The 4,833-nt window shown below is 47.9% G+C and overlaps 1 protein-coding gene across 1 annotated transcript in view; it reads left to right on the top strand.

Annotated features, from left to right (window-relative positions):
- The first annotated feature begins 4,574 nt into the window (after positions 1-4,574).
- The window catches only part of Stmn1 (stathmin 1), a 5,206-nt gene continuing 4,947 nt past the window's right edge, over positions 4,575-4,833 (top strand). Inside the window, exon 1 of the mRNA XM_015485481.2 lies at positions 4,575-4,682. The gene's annotated coding sequence lies outside the window, so the exon portion shown is untranslated. The remainder of the gene's footprint in view (positions 4,683-4,833) is intronic.

The raw sequence follows: 4,833 nt of genomic DNA on the forward strand, positions 1-4,833 counted from the left end.
AGTAGGCTAGCATTAATTATTTATGGAAGGAATGGAGGGCAAGAGTACATATCTACACGTTAACAAACATGGTGGGGCTGGAGTTGTGGCTCAGTGGTAGAACACTTGCCTGGCATGGGTGAGGTCCTGGGTTCAGTCCTCAGCACGGCATATAAATAAATAAATAAATGATCATTTAAAAAAAGAAGAAACATGGGGGTACACCAGAAACTGGTAAAAATGATTTTGGTGAAAGAGAGACAGGTAAAGAACTTAACAGATAGGGATAGAGAAGGGAAGAGGATTTTTATACTTTACTTTAAAACCATATAAATGGGTTATCTATTCAAAATGTTGAATTGATGGAGTTTTTTAAAATACCACATGGGGGGCTGGAGATGTAGCTCAGTGGTAGTCCGATTTCTTGGCATGTGAGAGGCCCTGGGTTTGATCCTCAGGCCTGCAAAAGAATTAACTAGTTCATTGATTGATTAAACTAAATACCCCATAAGGAGGCTGGGGATGTAGCTCAGTGGTAAAACATGCTGTCAGCATGCTCCTGGCCCTAGGTTCAATCCCCAGCGCCAAAATATAAAATAGGGTTGGGACTATAGCTCAGAGGTGAAGTGCTTGCTTCATGAGGTCCTGGATTCGAGCCTCAGCACTGTGGGGAAAAATATATATATGTGTGTGTGTGTGTGTATGTAGATGGACACAATACCTTTATTTTATCTATTTTTATGTGTTGCGGAGGATCGAACCCAGTACCTCACACATGCTAGGCAAGCACTCTACCACTGAGCTACAGCCACAGCCCTGTAAAAAATATTTTTAAAAATAAAACACCTCACGGAAAGAATTACCTAGCAACTACCACTCCTACCAAAGGGTGGAAGTATAATAGTCATTCCTTCATTCAATAATCTCTAGCAGACAAGAAAGTTCTCTATCATTGATGTTTAAGGGTACAGCAGGTACAAGATGCCAGGCGTTATGCTCAGTGCTTTTGTTATCAGAGGAGTTCCCAGAGAGTGCGGCCTCAACTCAGGACAAGTCACCAAGGTTCTTGGCCAAAGAGACAGAACAGAATTTCAGTAAGCACCAGTCAGAGACACAGGCAGAAAAGGAAAGCAGACGCACCTTCAAGGGAGAAGGTGGGCCAGCTTCTCCAGAGGAAGAAACAACAGCCGGTTGGTCGGGGTGTTAATATTTACATAGGGACAATGCCAAAGAGGGGCTGAGCTAGAGGAGGAGTCAGGGTGGAATTACACAATTTCACACCAGTTTTTCTAGGGCTGGCACATTGCCCTCCTGTTTTTATAGGCAAGGGCATAGGTCAAGGGCACAGGCCTAGGGGGCTTCCAACTAAAGTCATGGCCTGGGTTGCCCAAGGTGCTTGTTTTGCATTTCAAAGATTCATTTCCGGCATTCCAACAGTCAAGCTTGTGGCCACTTCTGTTTTGAGACTCAGTTTACCTTTCTTTTTCTGTATTCCCAAATTCCTGTCTTAATTTCAGGTACATTAACTCAAACCCTCATTATACACCCCTCACCCCATATTGGAGGGATCTACTATCATGGGAGACAAGCAGAGGATAAGAGGGCTGTGAACATCCAAGTCCCCATCCTGGGCCAGGCCCAGTGCTGGTCACTCAGGACACCAAGGCAAAGACAGTGTCCCTGCACCCTAGGATCTAATGGTCTAGTGAGGGGCGGGGCATGTGAAATTGCAGATTCACAGGTTTAGAAAAGAGAAGGCAGGAAGTGAGTATGAGAGCACGGAGCCTGAGGACCAGGGACAAAGGGAAGAAAGAGGCTGAGACAATAAGAAAACCTCTCCCACAACACCCTAGGCCAAGGACAGGCCCCATAAGCAGCAGTAGAACTGGGCGCCTATGTGGGAGACAACCCGGCAGCCTCAGAACCAACAAAGAACAAAGCCTGCCGTCTCTCTGGGAACAGAGAAGATCTGACAACAGCCCTGCTCATTTCATCAGTGTAGACATCCCTTCTGGACTTTGAAGCCTGAAGTGCCCTCCTTTGGCTGTCTACACAGATCAAATAATCTGGATGGCTGCCATATCTCGACTTCACTTTGTGCTAATCCATAGTCACAGCCAGCTTCGTAACAATCCGACCAAACCATCTGAGCAGAAGCAAAAATAGTTCTCATGGGCAAAGATAGACAGTTTCAGGACGGGAATGTTAACTCCTTGCTGCCTCTGCAAGAGGGAGGGGATCTTGAAGTTAGTTTTAGGAAGTCTTCAAGAAGGGAGATTCTGCCCCTCTCCAAAGTAAAGTCTCAACGCTATTTTTTCTCACCTTAGAGTTGAAAGCCCTTTCTATACCAGTGAACGTAGATGAAAACTCATAAAAGCCCACAATAGAGCTACATCCCAGTCCTTTTTATGTTGAGAGAGGATCCCCCTAAATTGCCCAGGCTGGCCTTGAATTTATGATCCTCCTGCCTCAGCCTTCAGAGTAGCTGAGATTATAGGCGTGCACTACCACGCCCTGCTCACAAAGACTTTTCTATTCAACAGATCATTCTAGAGGAATTTTTAACCCATCCCCTTCTGATCCCAAGCAGCAATGAGGATTTCAAGAAATCCTCCTCACAGAGACTGGCAAGACCAGGTATCTAACAACAAACGCAGAAGCCAAGTGGCATTATTAATAAGAACAACAACAACAACAAAAAAATTAAAAATCTATATGAGTTCTAACATCTACAATCCTAGCTGTGGTTTCCATGGAAATAGACATCTGCTCCAGGGAGAAAGAAAAGGTGGGGTGAAATGGTGTAAGTGCTTTAAAATAATCAGTGTTTTGAAAGATTAATTTTTTTCCTGTCACAACATTAGTAGTCAGAAAAGTAAGCTTTTCATCTGGCAATTTCTTCTATTTTTAAAAATGCATCAAATGGGCGTGACTTTCCTATGCAAACTTACAGATCAAATACAAAGACTTCAAGATAAAAGGTTAGTTCAGGGGGTAACAGACCTCTTGGCATTGGAACTCTTGCTCATTTGTGGTGTCTAAGTCATTTTTCAGCAAGGTCTTAGCTTGGCTCCTTTTTTTTTTTTTTTAAGATTCTGCTCAGAAAACTGACAGATGGAAGCACCTGGCCGTTCTGAGGCTAAGTTCCTGAAAGAAGCTTTTCTGGGTTCAGAATATGAATCATTCCTGGTCCCAGCTTGCATGCTGGGCAAAAGCCACTTAGACTAGCTGGGGGGAGGCAGACCCCACACAAGGGCGATTGTTGGAGAAAATGCTGCAACCAGCATATTTCAGGCAACAGTGAGTTGCTAATTGTTTGCTTTGTGTGATGTTTGCTGCCTGTATGATTCAGTTTTCATTGTCCCCAACACCTATTAATTGTTTTATCTCTGGCACGTCCCTAGTGACTAACTAGTTATGGAGCCTTTTTAAATTAAGACTGTTATTTCCAGAGAGTTGGTCAAATGTGTTTCTTGGTTTGGGAACATTAATTCCATTAATAAAATGAAGGTGTCCTTTGTTTCATCAGGCTCTCGAAGCATATGCCTTGATACACCGTCACTAGAGTCTTGGTCAGGGGAGTGGGAGAGGAGATCTGGAACCATGAGCATTTCACTTATTTATTTTTCTCATTTTGTGGGGAAGGGGAGGTCAGTCATTTTAAGACAGTCAGGGTCAAACCAATTTCCTCTGTGCCTCTGCTGTGATTCTGATCTATCCAGGCCAGAGGAACAGTGACCTTGAGGTTCCTTTTGTTTTCATTCTTAAAAAGAGCACTGCACTGCTCTGACGAGCACGTGCTCCAAGAACAAAAGCAACACTTAGCTGCAGTCGGTGTATCTAGAACTGCTACTGGTCTTCCTTCCCTATCATGGTGAAGGGTTGGCAGAGCAGATGGAGTCTGCATTTGAGCCCAGTGGCTTTGTTAGACCAGAGGAGATCAAATTCCAGAGCCTCACGCTTTCCTGCATGGGGTCCCTGGTCACCAGCTCGAGAGGCTGAGGACACTGGGGAGGAAGCACACAGAGAGGGAAGAGCCACGCCCGCCCGTGACCCGTTAGCACTGGGTGGGTTAGAGACTAATGATGTCATAATACAGGTAGCACGCGGGTATCCAGAAGTAGGACGCTAAAGGGCAGGGGGCTATGCAGGGAAGTGGAGTGACATTGTCCTATCACAAGGACTCAGGCATCTTAGGCAACGGTGCGGGGTGGGGCACCAGAAGGGACGTTACTCTGTTTAGGTGCTGGCACCGGGAAGAACCAGGGTAAGTGGCTCAAACGAGGAAGAGTCCAGGCAGCCAAGGTTTAAGAGGTAGGGCGGGACCCCCTTACCTCCGCCCCGCCCCACCCTACCCTTTCCCCAGAGATGCAAAGCCAGCTCTGACTTTGTCCTGGTCGCCGCGCCAACGGCCTCTTTCCCGGTGAGACCGCGCCCTAGCCGCTGGCTCACACCTGGGGAGACCCCCAAGCACTCCCACCTCCGCATTGTCCTCGTGCCCAGTTGGCTTGGACTACACTTCCCGAGGTGCTCCGGGTCCAGAGGGGGCGGAGCCCACTCGGGTAGTGGGGAGGGGTCGGCACGTGCCGCTGCGCTCAGCCAATGCGGAGCCGCGCGGGTAGGTCACGTGCCGCTGTTTGGCGCTTTTGTGCGCGCCCAGGTCTGTTGGTGCTCAGTGTGGCCAGGCGGCTCGGACCGAGCAGGTGGGTCTTGGGTTCTCAATAGGGCCAGGGGTGGCGGGTTGGGGGCAGTTTTGAGAAACGCAGCGGGCAGGAGCGGTCAAGCTGTGGCAGCAACCCCGGGGAGGGCAGCGGGCGTGGCCGCGGGCCCCCCCGAGGGGCTGGCCGGCGGGGG

Source organism: Marmota marmota, unplaced genomic scaffold, assembly GCF_001458135.2.
Source record: "Marmota marmota marmota unplaced genomic scaffold, marMar, whole genome shotgun sequence".
Classification (NCBI taxonomy): Eukaryota; Metazoa; Chordata; class Mammalia; order Rodentia; family Sciuridae; genus Marmota; species Marmota marmota.